This window comes from Helianthus annuus, chromosome 8 (genome assembly GCF_002127325.2).
Source record: "Helianthus annuus cultivar XRQ/B chromosome 8, HanXRQr2.0-SUNRISE, whole genome shotgun sequence".
Classification (NCBI taxonomy): Eukaryota; Viridiplantae; Streptophyta; class Magnoliopsida; order Asterales; family Asteraceae; genus Helianthus; species Helianthus annuus.
Window position 1 is genome coordinate 124,057,107 of NC_035440.2, and position 20,227 is coordinate 124,077,333.

The 20,227-nt window shown below is 37.6% G+C and overlaps 2 long non-coding RNA genes across 2 annotated transcripts; both read right to left on the reverse strand.

The window, feature by feature from the left end:
- Window positions 1-16,016: 16,016 nt before the first annotated feature.
- Window positions 16,017-16,918, reverse strand: LOC118480863. Its single transcript, XR_004863927.1, has 2 exons — window positions 16,722-16,918; window positions 16,017-16,591 (listed from the first exon to the last, which is right to left on the reverse strand). It is a non-coding gene; the product is annotated as an uncharacterized LOC118480863 (long non-coding RNA).
- A 912-nt stretch (window positions 16,919-17,830) lies between these two features.
- LOC110940695 lies at window positions 17,831-18,845 on the reverse strand. Its single transcript, XR_002593458.2, has 2 exons — window positions 18,484-18,845; window positions 17,831-18,273 (listed from the first exon to the last, which is right to left on the reverse strand). It is a non-coding gene; the product is annotated as an uncharacterized LOC110940695 (long non-coding RNA).
- Window positions 18,846-20,227: the final 1,382 nt, after the last annotated feature.

The following is a 20,227-nucleotide window of genomic DNA, read 5'->3' on the forward strand; positions in this document are numbered from 1 at the left end:
CTACACTACGCACGATTTGGAACTAGGAGCGGTGATCTTTGCGCTTAAGATATGGAGACATTACCTGTACGGTACCAAGTGCACCATTTACACCGATCACATGAGTCTCGAGCATATCTTCAAGCAAAAGGAATTAAACATGCGACAACGTCGATGGGTCGAACTCCTGAATGATTATGAATGCGCCATCAAGTACCATCCGGGCAAGGCCAATGTCGTGGCAGACGCCCTCAGCCGAAAAGACACTACGCCCAAGCGCGTGCGAGCATTACAACTTACCATCCAGTCTAATCTCCCTACCCAGATTCGAAATGCTCAGATTGAAGCTCTAAAACCGGAAAACATCAGGGCTGAGTCCCTACGAGGATCGAGACAACGACTAGAACAAAAAGAAGACGGCGCCTACTATGTGGCAGGGCGCATTTGGGTCCCACTTTATGGAGATCTGCGTGAGCTTGTGATGGACGAAGCCCATAAGTCCCGTTATTCAGTACATCCTGGTTCAGATAAGATGTACCACGACCTAAGGACCACTTACTGGTGGCCTGGCATGAAAGCCCACATAGCAGCATACGTTAGCAAATGTTTGACCTGCGCAAGAGTCAAGACTGAGTATCAGAAACCAGCAGGCCTACTCCAGCAACCGGAAATCCCGAAGTGGAAATGGGAGCAAATTTCCATGGATTTTGTTACGGGGCTACCTAGATCCCAACGCGGGAATGACACTATTTGGGTGATAGTAGATCGATTGACTAAGTCTGCACACTTTCTGGCCATTAAGGAAACAGACAAGTTTTCTACCTTGGCAGAAATCTATTTAAAGGAGGTAGTCTCGAGGCACGGGGTGCCAACTTCCATTATTTCCGACCGAGACGCTCGTTTTACTTCCGAATTGTGGCAAGCTATGCACAAATCCTTTGGCTCACGTTTAGACATGAGCACCGCTTACCACCCACAGACGGATGGGCAGTCTGAACGCACCATCCAAACCCTGGAAGACATGCTTAGAGCATGTGTGATCGATTTTGGCAAGAACTGGGAGAAACATCTACCGCTGGTGGAATTCTCTTACAATAACAGCTACCACACTAGCATTCAGGCGGCACCTTTTGAGGCCTTGTACGGTCGTAAATGCCGATCACCTCTTTGCTGGGCGGAAATAGGTGACAGTCAAATCACAGGCCCAGAACTGGTGGTAGACACAACGGAAAAGATTGCCCAGATAAGGCAACGCATGGCGGCAGCTCGTGACCGTCAGAAAAGCTACGCTGATAAGCGTAGGAAACCGCTAGAATTCCAGGTCGGGGACCGGGTTCTACTTAAAGTCTCACCCTGGAAGGGTGTTGTTCGTTTCGGTAAACGAGGCAAGCTGAACCCGCGATATGTTGGACCATTCGAAATTATCGAGAAAATCGGTAAGGTTGCTTATAGATTGAACCTGCCTGCAGAGCTGAGTGCAGTGCACAATGTTTTTCATGTGTCTAATCTGAAGAAGTGTCTGTCAGATGAAACACTCATAATTCCTTTCAAGGAACTCACTATTGATGAACAACTACACTTTACTGAGGAACCGATTGAGATCACGGATCGAGAGATCAAAACCCTCAAACGTAGCCAGATACCTCTCGTGCGAGTTCGTTGGAACTCACGACGTGGCCCAGAGTTTACCTGGGAGCGGGAAGACCAGATAAAGTCCAAGTACCCCCAGTTGTTCCCAAACGAAAACCCCAGCACTGAAGCTACAACCGAATTTCGAGACGAAATTCCAAACTAACGGGGGGATGATGTGACACCCCGTTGAAACACGCTAGCTTGGCAGTGGCTGCCTTAACTTTCGGGACGAAAGTTCTTAAAACTTGGGGATAATGTGACACTCTAGGTTTTTCCGAACGAACACCTTGTAATAGGTTTGTGTATATATATGTTATTAAATGAAAACGTGATCTTTATTTGCATAATGTATGTTGTATGTACGTATTATATATATATGTATGTGAGTCGAGACCATGACTCGCAACCACTCGGTTGCGAGTGGGCCACTCGGTCTCGAGTGGGCCTCTTGGGCCGTAACCGGTTTGGGCCGAAACCCCCTTAGCCTACTTGATACTTGGTATATAATCCCAACCTTTTCCCCACTTCCTTCATTTTACACAACACACAAACACACTTCTTCTATTCTCTCTCAACTAGAAAACCCCAAACAACATCCCATTCTCTTCCAACTTTCGGATCAAGCAAGGATCTCGGTCAAGGAATCTCGGACAAGATCATCATCATTCGGACACTTTACTTTCTCGGTTCCCTTCTTTTGTTTCGGCTCCTTCTTCTCAAACCGGTTAGTGTTATTATCATGTGCATAGGATTTATGTGGGTTAAATGAACTAGAAAATGCTTGATTAGTAGTATTATGCATGATCTTTAGGATGATTTGTGAAGTTTGACTATGTGTAAACTTTTATGTGTAAAATACTTGTAACATGTTTAAAATGGCTAGGAAATGGTAGTTTAAGAATGATTATGGCCAACCAAACTATGCTTCCTTATTTCTTGCAAAATGATGTTGTTGAACATAAGATTTCGGCTACAAAATGTATGTTTTCTTGTTCTCGCAAATGATCTTGTTAAAAATATGTGATTTTGGTTCATAAATGTATGGTTATGTTTGACATGAAAACCCTAGAATTGATGAACTTATGATGAACATTGTTGAATATGGTTTAAAGATTTCAAAAAGGGCAATGTTTGATCTATTTTACTAATAGACTGATTAGGAAAAGTTGTTAGTTGAACCTTATTGGCTATTACTCGATTTGGGCCTGATTACATAGTACAACTTGGACTGATGTACCTGAATCAACACGTGAACATGAAAGGGACAGCATTACGACTCGCAACCACAGCGTGATAACTCGAGATCACACGGTTGCGACTCGCAACCATAGCGTGACAACTCGAAACCACACGATTGCGACTCGAGACTACGACGGTTGCGACTCGCAACCACAGCATGACAACTCGAGACCACGCGGTTGCGACTCGCAACCACAGCGTGACAAGCCGAGACCTCCTGGTTGCGACTCGAGACCTTCTGGTTGCGACTGGGCTGTCCACTTCGGTTATTGGGCCATAATGTGTAATATGGGCTACCTGTTAACTGGACTATGTGTTCTGTTTGAATGTGTGAATGTTAGGGCCGGCCCAATAACCCCATGACTGTTTACTTGTATGCGTGTTACGTGCCAGTTATGTGTATAGTTTTTACGTGAATGCTTGTACACCGAACCTGACCCATACCGGTAACCATGTTAGGACGTGGTGACCAGCGTGTTTGACCAAGTAACCTAATCTGCCGAGCAACCCAAGGTGAGTTCACACACTAAAAGCATGCGTCCCGCGGAGGGACACGAACAAACTACCAACTTTGGGAAAAACACTTTTGACCCATTACTCCGGGGGAAATCAGAATGGGTAATTACTATCTCCGGGGGAGATACGTTTGGACACTATTTATTAATCACAACTAGCCATGCTAAACGAAACTCTATCACTCTAAGTCCCTGCTTACAGTACCGATTAATCGCCGGGGGCGAACGGGTTATTAGTTGATAGCGCTATTAGGTTTGACAACCTCACACCGTGACCGGGGGAGATCGGGCGTGAACTAGTAGACCTTGCAACATGGTCAATGACGATAGACATTGACTCAGGGCACGATATTATTCCGTCAACAGTTTCGGTATCTACAGTTTAGTGAGCTTACAGATGGGGTAGCTCCCCACAACGTGATTATAAATGCATTATCTAAACAACTTAAGTTTTTGGTAAACTAAAACTGGAACTAGTGAACTCACTCAGCATTATTGTTGACCCCCTTACTGCATGCTTTGCAGGTAACCAGTGACTCAGGAGCTGCTGCTTGGGGATGTGTAGTGTTCGTCAAAACCCGCGTGTTGGGTTTAACTATCTTGAACTAAGGACTATCTTTAAAACTACTTGGTTTATGCTTCCGCTGTTTTGTTAAACTAATTATCGAACTTAAACTATGATGTTGCTAACTACTTTGGATATTAAATATTTCTACTTAACTCAATGCTCAGTATAATTGGTGGCTGGATCCTGGTCAGTCACGCCCTCAAAGCGGGTGTTATCCGCAGGTGGATTTTGGGGGTGTGACACTCAAGTTCTAAATGATGAGTTGAATCATTATACATACCTGATTCGGATCAATATATTGACCCGTTTTAATATCTTGCTTTAATAATCGCTAAGTATCAGCGATGCAAATATCCATTCGATATTTGCTCCTGAATTCATATAATCATTAGTCGATATTGTCAAAAGGTGATATCTTCACCTTTTGACCCGTTTGGTCTAAGTGACTGTTTATTTTTGCAAGATGGTATTTATTACCATCTCATCTAAATGGTTCGCTCCGGTTTACACCATACGATCATTTTACTTATAAACAATTTCTCAATTCTTTTGACCCCTTTATGGCTTACACCATACAGTGTTTTTCAAAAACTAACGGTTATCATCAACGAGTGGCCGAATTACCGTTTTACCCTTATTATTTGAATTGATTTACCTTATGTGGTAATCATTTAAAACTCGCTATCTATTAGTCATTGCATGACTAAATAATCATATTAGTTCTTTTTAACCATTAAACATGATTTAATTATTATTGTTTTTTGTTCCGAATCGCACATGTCGTGTCGGAATCTCATAATTCAAACAAGACTTTTTTATTATTCATAACCTATAAAACCAATAGGTATTAAATAAATTGAATGTAAGCTATACTTACCTTGTATCCAAATCATGCTTTTCCTTCATTCTTGACTCGTTTGACCCGCTTTCTTCTCAAGCTTTCACCTAGCTCGTCAAGCGTCAAACTATCACTGTAATTTGTAAGATGGTTAGACTAGTCATAATCATTCACGACTATTCTATCCTACAAGCTTTATGTCGAAATTATCATTCAATCATATCATTGGTCATTTTGATTTTAAAGAGTCAAACTACCTATTTGACAAAAGTAATTACACGATGTAACTTAATTACTCATTTTATTACTCTTTTATTATACGGTAAGCATCCTTATTAGGCTACCGTTTTAACTACTTATTTAACCATGCTCATGTAATTGAATTTCATCAATTTAACACAACTAATTCATTTTTAACACATAATGATATCATACATCATTTAACATGAATATATTATTGATTTTTCTTCTTATCATACTAAACTCACTACTTAGCAAGTATGATTTTATACTCAAACACACACTTTGTTCAAATATTTCCTGATTACTATCATGTATGATGATTCTAATCATAATTATATCATCGAATTCATCGTATGATTAATACCCACTTATCATAGTGTGGTAAATCATCAAATCATTCAGATTATATCATCATATGTATAATTTTCACTTAGGGTTTGGTTCCTAATGTAGGATCGCGAGACGACCTAACGAGTCGATCAGAAGAGTGCTCAGACTGAATCAGAGGCGGAATTCATTGATTCAGTCTTTTTTTAGCTTGATTTCACTATTAATTGTCTCTTGTATTGATTATAAAGCTGTTACAGATGCGGAGACACTTCGACGGAGCTTCGCCGTCGGAAATCACAACACTACTCTATGATTTCGCTCATAAATGCCTATTTATAGGCTTGGGATTTCGCTCATAATGACACACAGTCAACAGGAGCGAAATCAGACATTATACATAGGAGCGAAATCAACACTAAAACATGTTTTCTTGATTTTCATGCACTGTACAAACAATCCTAACCTAAGACTCGAACGAAGATGTAGTCGACAGACAACTGCACCAACAGACTCCCCCTTGAATGTTGACGGAATCTTTAGTGAGAGTCTTCAACATGACAACTCTTCAATCTTGATCGGTCTTCTTCAGGAACTCTTCCTGGAATCATATACCCGGATCTTTCTCTGGTTCTAACTTTCGTCAGACTCCCCCTATCATCGAGCTGGGATCGCTGTCTGGAATTTGTTATCACCTTTGAAATCAAATCCTGTTTTTTTTTTCAGTTTTATGCTCTTCTCAGGTTCTGATGTATCTCCTGGCTTTCCGTAGCAACAGGATCAGAAACCTACACATCTCAAATACTCTATTACAAATAAACAATATTGTGATTCAACTTAATGAATCAACTAAAACATTTTAGAATATTCACATGTAAAACTTATCAAACTTTGAAACTTTTCAAAATTTGATCCAAATTAATGAATCATCTTAAACATTTCAAACCAATTAACTAACCCATCTGTTCATTATGTTTAGCCTTTGAGATTTTGAATATCAGTTTTCCAACATCAGTTGTCGAAAATCTTTTTGGATTTTTCAAAATATAAATGCAAAACAGAAATTTAAATGCAGAAGAGAAATATGTACAAACATATTTTTGTGACTTTGCGAAAGAGGATCATATCAATTTTTAGACATATCACAAGCACCGTTAAGCTTTTAATCGTTTTAAGTTCTAAACGATTCACGCAGATTGACGATATTGTTGTCCACTTAAACTCAATCTAACAACTTTCGACATGTTTACCGATACGTTTAGGTATATTAATTTTGCACTCAATTCTAATGGACCCCACGATCTCAGCATATCCCCTCATCATGCAATACACTGACTCAAGTAATGCCTTTAAACTTTCATCAACTGTGATTTGTGCAAAAATAACGCAGAATGTTTAAACATTAACAATCAGGTCGATACTTCCGTATACGCAGAGAAAGCCCAATGTTTAAACAAAATAAGAAAATAAAACAAGTTGAAATTGTTTAGGCTTTAACCACCAGGTCGATACTCCCGTATACGCAGAGGTGATCCAAAGCTTAAACGAAACACCAAAGAAAATAAAGCAGAACGTTTAGGCACTAACATCCAGGTCGATACTCCCGTATACGCAGAGGATGTCCAATGCTTAAACAAAATAAAGAAATAAAACAAGTTTAAATCTTTGCAAAATAAAATGCACAATCACAGTGTCATTTTAGTAAAGTTGTGAAAGCTCACAAACTTAACCAGTTTTTATGCTTTTGGCATTCAGCAATTACTGAGCAGGCCCACAGTCAAGAAGGACAAAACTAAGTACTCTGCTTTTGATCATGTTTCCCACTAGAACTAGGCTTTTTCTTTATGTTTGTATCGTTATCGCAAATCTACTAGTCTAGCTGAGCCTATCGTCACATCTTTAGTGAGACCGTTTATCACTTTTAACATTTCATTTAGCATGTTGTGATAGTCCACTTATTTACTATCATTTCCTCTTGTTTCAATAAAACTCATTTTTAAATTTTTCATGTTTTTGACATTTTCAAATTTTCTAATTTTTTAAAATTTTACTCCCCCTAAAATCAAAATATGTTTCAATTTTGTTTTTCTGGGAAAATTTGAAACAAACTGTACAAACTTGACAACTTGATGAGAATCACTTCAATTCTCCATCCACTTGGCGTAAACAATCAGAACTCCCCCTCACAACAAACTATTTTCCCATTGTGATCTCAAAACACTTAAGTTTGTTTTAATCAAAATGGATTTTTCGGAAAAATTAGTTTGTTTACCACTCATTTGTAGGTTCGGGGTCACTTCATCACTTTGTTTTCTTCATTCATTTTATTGAAAGTTAAATCAAGTACAATTTAATGTCCTTGATAAAACATTTCTCAAGAAAGATGCCGATTCATGTTCCACGCTTTCCATCCTGGGAACTCCGGCAAGTCAGGCTTTTCTATTTGAACAGATTCACCCAAGCCTGGCGATCCTTGGGTGATTTTGAATTCTTGCTCAACAATGGTGGAAAATTTACATCATCCATTGTTAAACCTGAATTCTCCTTTTTTACCTCAACACCAGGCTCCTCTGGCTTTGACGAACCAGAATAATTGCCTACACATGGCTTGTCTGACTTTGACCTGTTAGATTCGTTGCCTGAAGGTGGCTTGTCTAACTTTGACATGTCAGATTCATCGCCGACCATTTTCGTCTTCTTCTTTTCTTCTTTTGTCCTCAGATTTGTATCTGATGAATTCATCTTGCTTGACTTTGTAATCGAGGGAGTCGATTCATCAGAACTCTTATTTGATGCAACTGGTGAACCCGAGGACAAAATCTTCTCCAAATATTCTCTTGCCTTCTTCCTCTTCTTTCGCAGTCTGTCTTTCTGCCCCTGTGAAAGTTTAACTTTCTTTTCTTGAATTGTCTGTTCTTGAACTTTAGGTTTTACAACCTTCTGTTCATGGGGCTTGACATTGACTGGAATCTTTGCCAATTTTGAGAATTATCCCTCAATCTGTCATTTGATCTCTTTGGGCACTCTCTGGCAATATGACCTCTAATGTTGCAGTTAAAACATCTCCTCGTCTCATAACTCCAACCTTGGCAGTTAACAGCAATGTGTCCTTGATAATCGCATTGGTAACACACTCTGTTATCATACCAATCACCACTTTCACACCAGATGCTCAGATCATAGCATTGTTTGGCTTGGTGATATACCTTCCTCATGTTTGCTGGATTTGGCTTTTGAGCACTGTGGTCTGTCCTGCACCACTTATTGCCAACATTTTTGAGTTTTCATTTTTCAATTTTTGTGATTTTTGATTTTGATTGGATGATCGATCTGATGAGCTTTTATTATCTTTTTGAACATTTTTCTCATTTTTAATTTTTTGTTTCTGTTCCACTTTCTTCTTCAAAGGTTTTTGCTTAGAGCATTCTCCCTTTTCAGTCGATTGTAGAACAGTTTTCTGAAATTTTTCTTTTAAATTCAAAAACAATTTTTGTTTTTCAATTTTTTCATTTTCATCATCAGATTTCTCATCGCAATCTTCAACTTTGACATTGTCAAAGTTTGTGACATCGTCACTTATTGGAATAGAATTGATTGGTTTTGGACAGAGAATATTCAAAAGCTTAGATGATGTCACAAAACCTCCCAATTTCTTTTCAAGTTCATCAATCTTGTTTCTTGAATTCTCAGCTTTATTTTCAAGCTGAAATATTCTTTCAAGATGAGACTTGATTGATTTTTCATTCTCAATTTTAATGTTTTCAAAAACAGATTTTTCATTTTCCAAAACTTTTAGTTGTTCTTGAAATTTTGTTTCATTTGCTTTCAAATTCTTGTTTTCCAGCTTTATCCAGAAATCTTCATTATCTGAGGATTTCTTTCTACTTTCAAAGTCTTTTTCTTTCTCTTTCAAAACCTTGTTTTCTGATATTAAACTGTTTAAGTCATTTAACCGTTTAACATTCTCAGATTTCAACTTCTCACAATTTCCCTGTAAATCCAGAATCTGTTTTTCATCAGTTTGCTTCTCATCTTTCAACTTCTTGACTTCCGATGTCAAACTTTCCGCATCTTTCAAGAGTTTGTCATTGTCAGTCTTAAAGTTGTCACATTTGGTGCATACTGATTCAGAATTTGAAGATTCAGAATTCACACATTCTTCATTCTTTGACATTTCCTTTGTCTCTGTCTTGTATGTTCCTGCACAAACAATTTTAACAAAATCAAGAGGTTTTAAATTTGTATCAATGTAACACCCCCTTTTAAAGTCATATTTCATGTTCTGTTTTGCAGCGAAACACATACATATTCTTTTATCAATTTCAGTAATTACATCCAAATTGATTTTGTCTAGATTTCCCAAATTCAATTTATCTAGATTTCCTTTGATTTTATTCATCAATATTTTCTTCTTATCAGAATTTTCATAACTGTGTGTTTGAAGTTTATTGATGAAATCAGATGAATGTAATTTTGAAAATTTAGGCTCTTGTTTTAATTTCTTTAAAACATCATCCCATTCGGCAGGTAAAGCATCTGCAAACTTTGATATCTTTTCAGCATCTGTCAATTTTATCTCAAACATTTTTAATTTGTCTATCAAGTAATCAAATCTCCTTTCCATCTCTTTCACTGTCTCATCCTTTTGACATGCAAAATTTTTAAGTCTAAGCATCCAAATCTTCTTATCATCTTGTTCATATATGCTCATTTTATACCAACCATAACCCCTATTTAACCTTTCAATAAGATCATTTTCCTTTTCGTCAAACATTTCTGCCATATTTCAAATAATCCCAACACGTTTTCTCACAATACAACCTATCAAGCAAAATTAGAGTTTTCAAGTGGAAAACTCTTTGGAGCGAAATCACTTGTTAAGCCTCCTTGGAGCGAAATAACTTTGATCACTAGAGCGAAATCTCAATCTTTGAATCCCAAGAGCGAAATCAAACTATTGCTCAGTGAAGCGAAATCAGACAATGACCGTATGAGCGAAACTAGAATGTAATTTTGAGCGAAATAAGCACTTTAAACCTTTGGAGCGAAATCAATGGTTCACTTGGAGCGAAATCTCAAGCACAAGAGCGAAACCTCTGATTTCGCTTTTACTGTACGAGCGAAATTAGAATCTAATGTGACAACCACTTGATTTCGCTTGAACCTACGAGCGAAATCACTCAAGTACTTTCGAGCGAAATCAGTTCACGAGCCATTTTCGATCAGTTTTAAGCTGTTTTTAGGTCTGAATTTCTCAAGGGTTTGTTATTAGACAATTTTACACAATATGTGAAAATTTGAAATAATTTTGACCGTTAAAACTTTTTGAAATGATAAAAGAAGGTGTAGAAATCAGAATTTTCCTGCGAAAACGAGCTAAACGGTAAGAACTCTTCCTCCTGAGCTCTGATACCACTTGTAGGATCGCGAGACGACCTAACGAGTCGATCAGAAGAGTACTCAGACTGAATCAGAGGCGGAATTCATTGATTCAGTCTTTGTTTAGCTTGATTTCACTATTAATTGTCTCTTGTATTGATTATAAAGCTGTTACAGATGCGGAGACACTTCGACGGAGCTTCGCCGTCGGAAATCACAACACTACTCTATGATTTCGCTCATAAATGCCTATTTATAGGCTTGGGATTTCGCTCATAATGACACACAGTCAACAGGAGCGAAATCAGACATTATACATAGGAGCGAAATCAACACTAAAACATGTTTTCTTGATTTTCGTGCACTACAAACAATCCTAACCTAAGACTCGAACGAAGACGTAGTCGACAGACAACTGCACCAACACCTAAGCATGTATACATCACTAATTCAATCATAGCTTCAATAATTCATTCATAATTCGCGATTATGATGATTATCCAAATTTCACAACTTCACAAATCATCAAAATTTGACATACCTTATGATCCCCTAGCTTGGGTGATCATTAATTCACGTTCAATTGTGAATTTGAGCTTCAATTGAGCCTAAATTTGATGATTTTGTGATGATTAGGGTTTTGGGGTTCCTCGGGCTTTCTCCTGTGTTCGAACAGAACACCTTCAACACACACTAAATGTGTGTTTTAGGTTTTAATTTTCTTTTATAATTAAACTTTCAAGTTTATCCTCTTTGGCCCCTCTTGTTTGGTTAGTTTATTAAGTAGGCCACAACCCACTTAATTTCTAACAATATTCCCAATTATTAACTAGGTTAAACATTCCTATAAACTTTATTTTCTCTAAAGCACTCTTTTCCATTTTTATTAAATATTAGGTTTAGTATATAAATCCTAATATTTCCCGGGTTAGTTTTACCACTAACGGTACTTTACCCGCCTTTTAGTATTAACGTGGTTTGATTACCAAACCCGTTTTCGTGGTGTTACATAACGGTACCGTATCGGTGCCGTACCAGGTATATTCGGTACCGGTACCCACTTTTGGGGGTTTTCGCTACCGAGCTCATCCCTAACATCACCTTTGAGCTCATGCCACGTAGCAACGCAAGTAATTGCATCGTTTAGATTGCTTTTCATACACATGGTAAGTAAATTGTATTTCGTTTGAATGAGATTTTATGTACATAACTTCTTTTTTTTTCTTTTTTGCCTTTTTCTGTAATGAATGAATTGTAACATGTAAAATTAACTTGGATATTTAAATTATTGATGGGCAAATGATATCAAATCCTGTAATCAAACCGGTATCGTATCGGTACCAAATTTACTATACCAAATCATTTTCGGTACCAATTTGGTACCCACCTTTTGGCGTTTTCAAAATCGTTACTTTTGGTTCGACACCGGTCTAGCACCATACCTGTATTTACTTATTTTTACCTTAAAATACCATACCGTATAGTACCGAGCATTTTCGGTGCCGGTACCTAATTTCGATTATTTTCGGGATCGGTACTTTCGGTGCCATTACCGGTACCGAGCTCATCCATGTTTTAATGTGTTAGTAACATCATAACTGAACTGAAAACAACCGAATTTCCAACGTGTAGGACGTGTGGGTCCTACAATTATATATTAGATTATTTAAAATCGTTTTTAGAACGGAGTAACTTTCGTTACTACGCCATTTTTATCTATGTTTTGATATTCGATATCCGCTTGCCATTGTCGGCATGCGTTTTGCAGACATTGGATCCCCGCCGCAACGCGGGGTTGGAAAATCAACTAGTTAATGTTAAAGATTCTATAACTCAATTTCTCTTAAGCAAATAACACAGAAATATACAATTAAAGATTACGGATAAGATAAGTAAAAGTCTAATAATGCCTTAGGGGATACGGAGTGGGGCGGCAAAGGGGATCGGCAAAGGGATTTGCCGCTCGGGAACACCACCGCCTACCCCTCTTTGCCGCGTGGTGTGAATCTCGATCGGGGACATGTTGCCGCTCGGGAAAGTTGTTTTCAAACGGCTATATAGCCGTTGACATTAATAAAAAAATCAATTTTTAACTTTATAAATTAAACAAATTCATTTCCTTTTTCACGAAACAAACTCAACCTCCATATTCACTACAATTCACACTCAAGCTTTCAAATCGTTTCAAAAAAATGGAAGGCTCAAACAAAGGTGAAGGCAAGAAAAAAAATGTAGGGTCCGGTTCGAAGGCGAGGGCTCAAGATAAACGCGGTGGTTTGGGTGGTTCTAGTGTGCCGTTTCATCCCAACTTGGGTTTGCGAATCAAACCCAACCTCCATTTTTTTAACCAACCCATGCATCCAAATTTCGGTTATTGTAACAACCCTAAAATAAACCGACACCCTAAAAATATACCCCAAAATGTCCTAAAATACACCCCGTATACGAAAACGGGCCCCGAATATCTTTATTTATATAAAAATTAAATAAAAACAAAGTTTTAACATCGCTCGCGGGCCGCGTAAGACCACATCAGGGTCTACACGTGGCGCGACAGCTTAGGGCCAGGGCTGCACCCGGTGCTGCCACGTGTCGTGCATCGTGTCGAAGCTAGGGCTGAGTCGGACAAGCTAGGGCCTACCCTAGCTGCCCTCGCGGGCCGCGTAAGCCCCTTCCATTTCTTAAGCGGGGCGCGACAAACTTAATTTCGGCTCCTATAAATTGGGAGTTCGGGCCTTCAGTCGAAATTCGCTCACGATCTGTCCCTCTCTCGAAATTCTACATAATTGAAGTAATATTTGGGTAGTATACCCCCTAAAATAGCGAAGTTCAGCTCCGTTGTAAGTATTATAACCCAGGTTACGTATTAGATACGCTGCCCGATTGATCCAGGGTTCCGTAACAGCTGTCGTGGTTCTGCCTGACGTAGTCGTTGGAATGCCGTCTCGGGAAGGGTATTACTAATGTAAATATTAAGGGTTATTATACTAACACGTGTGCGTTTGTGTAAATTATAGATAATCACCAGGAAACCCTTACAGAAAACCTAAGACAGCAATGTGAGTATTCTCCTTTTTGTAAACTGTTTTTACAAAACCTTAAATATTTTACAATGCAATTAAGCAGTGATTGAGTCTTTGTAATTCTTCAATTACTGCCGGTATATTGGGGTTTTGTATACAAAATGTGAGACACGTTACCATTAGACAAAGAGTTAGCTAATGTGTAATATGACCCACCAGTCAGGATTGAGAGTACTGAATGGGTAATTGTGTAGATGTAAACATTGTAATCGCTCTCAATACTGTTTAAAAGATAAAACTCTTCTTGATTAAACTGGGATTCACTCACCAGTATTTCCCACTGACAAAATATTTTTAAAACGCGTTTCAGGTAACAAAATGTGAAAGCCAACTAGAAGCCAGCTGGACAGCACTGAAGGCTTGGAAAAGTGGCTATAAAAGTTACCTAAATAAAGAAGATGTTTTATTTCAATAAAATAGGTTATTCCCTATAAATCAGTTTGTAATGAAAAACTTGGGTTTTATCCCAATATATTTATATAAAATATGGTGTTCTACTCTGATAAAATATTTCTTAACTACGATCCTGATGTAATTTCCGCTGCCAAATTGATAAACACCGATACCACCGACACTGGATCTCGCGGCCGCTCGTTCCCGGGACAGATAGGGGCGGGGGTTGCGACAGTTATGTTAGCCAACCCCTCCAAAATTGGATGCAACATGGTCCGATGATGGTTCGACCCAGTTATTATGATTACTCCCTAGACGCCCAAAATGCTTTTGACCTGTTTGCTTTTCAAACCCCAAGCTCACAATCACCAAGAGCTTTTCAAACCCCAAGCTCACAATCAGTGAGAGACATACAAGATGACTCCGATGAAGTGTTTGTGTCGGATACCCAAGAGCAACATTATGATGAGGATGAAGATGTTGCGGTTTAAGAAAATCCCGTGAACCAAAATGAAGCCGCACTGGAAAGAAGAGAATAGCGCAACGGGAAAATTGAACGCCTAAACAAGAAGAGGCGTTGGCAAAGGCTTATGTTCATTGCACTTTGAATAAAAAGAAAGGCAACCAACAAAAGGCGAATGGTTTTTGGAAGCAAGTTCTAAACCACTTCAATCAAACGGTCGGAGGAAGTAACCGAACCCACGACCAAGTTTGCTCAAAATGGCTCGCGATGCAAACAAAATTGAACACTTTCAATGGTTTATATCATCAAGCGGTATACTTTATTCTTTATATATGATTTATTTTTTAATGAAGTATTTGGATTAAGTTGTTGATAATTTATTATTTTAGGATCGTTTACGTCCTAGCGGGAATGACGATGCTTTTGTAATGAAGCAAGCGCTAAAGGATTACAAAAGCAAAGAAGGATATGACTTTGCTCATATTGCGGCTTGGGAGATTGTTAGAACAAATCAAAAGTGGTCGCTAATACCCTTGTTGGGTGAAGAAAGCTCCGGTCGAGTAAAAAAAGACAGTCTTCAGATTCGGGAAATTATAAAGCGAATACACCGAATGTCGAAGTCTCGAGCGGTATTCCTGACATAGACGAGGATCCCTTGCCAAGACGACAAAAGAGAAAGGAGAAAAAGGACAAAGGGCCGTCTTCAAGAAACGAAGATCCAAGAGATATAACCGGTAGATTCGAAGAATACAAGGCCATGAAAAAAGAGTTAATGGATATTAAACGTATACGAGAAGAAAAATACTTAACCTTGGCGGATGAGCAACGAGAGGCGTTGCGACAAACAATGTACGAAAAGGACTTGGAGACGTTTAATCGGCCTCACGACAATGTGCACCCTTTGATGTTGGAAATTACACTCGCTAGAAAACGTGAGATCGCAAAAAAATATGGATGGCCTTGTAATTTTTAGTTTTTTAAACTTAGATTTTAATGTAATGCCTTTTTTATTTATAAAAGTTTGATGTTTTTTTTCCATTTTCTCTTAAATTAAAAAAAAAAACAAAAAATAAAAAAAAAAGTTTACCACTTTAGCAAGTGTCTAACCATTGCCAACACTTAAACACTTTTCACAGATTACCGTGTCCAAATCTTTATATATTTGTATCCCATTTTATACATGAACCATAAGCCCTAAACCAAACATAAAACAAAAAAAAATCTATACTATACAAAAACACATCTTCTGTGTTAAAAAAACCCCATTCGTGCCATATAACCAACCAAAACCATCCACCATGTCAAATTTTTAGTCTGTTTTAGTCTTGGAATACCCTCCAGCAGAAGATCACGTGAATAGATCTTTATTATGTATATATTCAAGTTAATCAAATATATTTGTGACCATGGAAGATCACTTGATATCTGTGATAATTCAAGATTTATGTTTATCAATAGAACCCATCAAAATAAAGATACATGATAAATGCTATATATATATATATATATTCCGGGGACTTCCGTAGTCCACATGGATTAGCAGCGGACTTGAGTCTTCCATCAACATCATTTCCCTGTGATTGACTGCATCGAAATAGTCCAGAACTGAAGCCCACCATCAACATCAGCGGACTTCCAGCATGCTCAACGTCTCATCCAGCGGATTTCTGAAGTCCATTAACTGATAAACTCAATTAGCAGGCTTTTACAGATCTGCAATTAACTCTCCCTGATGTCCGATTTCGACACCCCTACTTCTCCCTTAAGTCCACTTCGACACCCCTACCTCTCCCTCAAGGCCGCTATATCAATCGGTGAACTACCTACCTAATCTCACTTTGAAAACAGACCCCAATCTAGAAACACTTCTTCTACACACATGTATTTCAACATGTATGTGAACTAACCCGTTGTTGACATCATCTCCAAAACCTGCATTAAACTGTTATGCAGGTGGACTTCATCCAAACAAACTTCACAAAAACATTTTTTCAACAATCATGAATAGGACTTTTAACATCCTGTTAATAAAAATTAAACTTTTTAAAGAATGGATATTAACCTGCTTCTTTGTCCACAGCTGCTTCAATGTGGTTATAGCCACTTCACTTGTACCCTCTCCTTTTAGAAATATGATCAATACACATACTAATGTGCGTTATATCCATAAGCTTGATCTTACTTGTATCATCATATATATATATATATATATATATAGGGAGAGGATCATGAGAAAACTACATCTGAATGAGAAAACTAGAAAACTAACTAAAAAAAACCTAAAAAAAGCCAAAAAAACATACCAATTTTTTTTTACAATTTTTTATAAAAAAATCGCTAATTTTTATATATAAAAAAAATTTTCAAAAAAAAATTGTTGTACTGCACATGTGCATTATATGTGATTATATATGTGTACTACACATGTACTACACATGTGCACTATATCCGTAATAGTGCACATGTGCAATACAACAAAAAACTTTTTTTTTAATTTTTTTTGAAAATTTTTTCCATGTATAAAAACCTCTGATTTTTTTATAAAAATTAAATAAAAATTTGGTATGTTTTTTTGGCTTTTTTAGTTAGTTTATTGGTTTTCTCATTTAAACTAGTTTTCTCATGATCCATCCCCTATATATATATATATATATATATATATATATATATATATATATATATATATATATATATAATACAAAAAAATTGCAACTGAATTATCAAGCTTAGATCCTAAAGCAATGGGAAAAATAAACATATTACAAATAGCATCATACTAAATAAAGTGTTTTCTTTACACAACATCCTAAAATGTGTATAAAAGTCAGACGTTGCATGATCACAATGCCGTTTAATGTGACATTCGTACCATATCCACCAAAGATCTACAGTATAAACTGATTCAGATTTTGTCATCACAACCATGTTGAAGCACGTTTAAAAAAAGTACATCAAAACTACGTGGCTCAGATCTACCGGAAATCATGCCTGCAAGGTGGGTTGCAGGTCAAAACCTACCATCCACCATCATTGCCACACCATCATCACCAAAAAAGACTTTTGAGATCATCATAGCCTTGCGGCAGAACCCATTACCACAGCCAACCAACAAAATTGTAGCAAAATACCAGGAGGCTCACATATAGATCACAGCCAAGCAATCAAAAGCCCTAAAAAGAAGATGCCCTTTTTTACTATTCATTAAACATATAGTATAATCATGTCGATGCAGTAGGCTCACAAAAAGATCACAACCAAGAAACTAGAACCCATAAGAAAATTAATGACAAAGTGGTAAAAAAAACTTGAGTGATATACACACCCAAAACAATCATCACCGTCCGCCACCAGGAGCGGTGGTTGGCAACCAGACCACAATTCATGTGGACTTTTAAGGTGTCAGCAAATGACCCACAACATGATATAATGAACACAGACTTCTACCGTTCCGTGACAAACCACTGTCAACAACTGGAGGAAGACCAGTGGTCGGCAAGACCCACCGCACCTCAAGTAGGTTAATCGGAACAAGGGTGTGAGGATGGAAGACAGACGTATTAAAAGGGGATGACCGCCCAACTTGGTCAATCAGAGCAAACGACGAAAACAAACACCTATATTGTAATGAAAATATTTCTCATCAAACTCATACCCATCTCGCAAAACACCAAATCCAATCAAGAATATAAAAACCCATGTACAATATCGGTTCCACATTCTCAAATCTTGCACCTCAGACTGTGATTTATGATGTGTACTAAGTAATATTGTTTTTCACTTAAGAATAAAAATGTGTAACGTTTTGATTGTGAAAACCTTTTTACCTTACCAACAGGAATCAGAATCTATGTTAAGTGCGTGAGGCCAATGCCTTTTAATCTGTCGTGGCTCCGCCACCAGGGACGGCGCCGGTCACCCCTACACTCTATGAGATTTAAAGAAACCGGCCACCGTCGTGGCTCCGCCACCAGGGGCGGCCCCGCTTCTGCCAGCCCTCACTCTTTCTAAGATTTAAAGAAACCGGCCACCGTCGTGGCTCCGCCACCAGGGGTGGCCCCCGTTTCTGCCAGTCCTTGTTTTCTCTTTTTGAGGCTGATTAGAACAAAGATGTAAAGGTGGAAGATGTAAAGGTGAAAGACGCGCGTCTAAATGGGGGATGACCGCCCAAATAGGTTAATGAGAAGAAACCAGGCAAACAAAACACTGTTCATTTCACTTCATCTATTAATAGATATTAATTATGTCTTATCATACTTTTTTTAAAGGCTTAAAAATATTTCTTATTGATATTTATTTAAATATTAAGTGAATCGTGTTAATAATTATGTTACACATTTCATGTCATGAAATTGTGTATATTTACTCATGTTAAGCCGCTCGTGTCATTCATGTTATTGAATAGTTAATGTTTATTGTGTTAAACGCGTCATGTCGTGTAGCCTGCTTATTATACATGTATGTGTTCGTATTTAAGTAATTCGCATGCTTAGTTAAACTTTTCTTGTTGGGGTTTAATGATCGTGTTAAACATGTCAAACACGACTAGTTTAATAGTTTTTCTGCTATGGTCACACACTAAACAATTTTATCAAATACATGTTGAAATATGTATTGAACGTAAACAACCCAGTCAAAATGATACATAATATTATTTGGTGGAACACACGTCAAAATAGGTCTACGGCTACACAAAAAAGCGTGACTATACGTCTTTCATCATACTTTTTCTTATAGCTCAAGTGTGACTAAAGGTCGATTCATCGTAGATATCATACGCCCACATTCACATTTAGTGGGCGTAACAACTTAAAAGTATTGCTAATGGGTATCAACACTTCTTGTTGGAATCAAGCATCATGTCCATTAAGTGTGGCTAAAAGGTAGCAATGGACATATAAATTTACTCTAAGAGTGGGCGTTCCTATTATATAGTCATAAGAAAGTTTGTTTTAGTCACATCAATTAAAAAATAATGGCAGATATGGTTGTTTTCATCAAGCATTCTGTCCATTAAGTGTGGCTAAATGAAAGCATCGACCACTTGAATTCACTGTAAGTGTGGTCGTTTCTATTGTACAGTCATATGAATTTACTTTAACTGTGACTAAAACCTACTTCTAGACACACAAAACAATTTTGTAATTTTAAGCGTGACTATTCTCTAACATTTGGTCACACATTTTTCTTTCCCATGACATTTGATATCATTCCGGCACACAAAAGAAAAACAACATGACGATAGTGTGGCTAATGGTTATGTAAAGCCACATCAAGTTTTATAAATTTTAGTGTGACTTTTGTCTAACCTTTGGTTACACATAATTTTTTTTTCACATAACATTTGTCATCATTCTGTCAAAAGAAAAAAAAACAAAGTGATGATGATGTGGCTAATGGGTATGTAAAGTCACATGATTTTTTGTAATTTTAAGTATGGCTATTGTTTAACCTTTGGTTACACATAATTTATTTTTCACATAATGTTTGCTATCATTTCGTTACAAAACAAAAGGTGGCGATGGTGTGGCTAATGGTTATGTGAAGCCACATGAAATTTTAATTATTTTA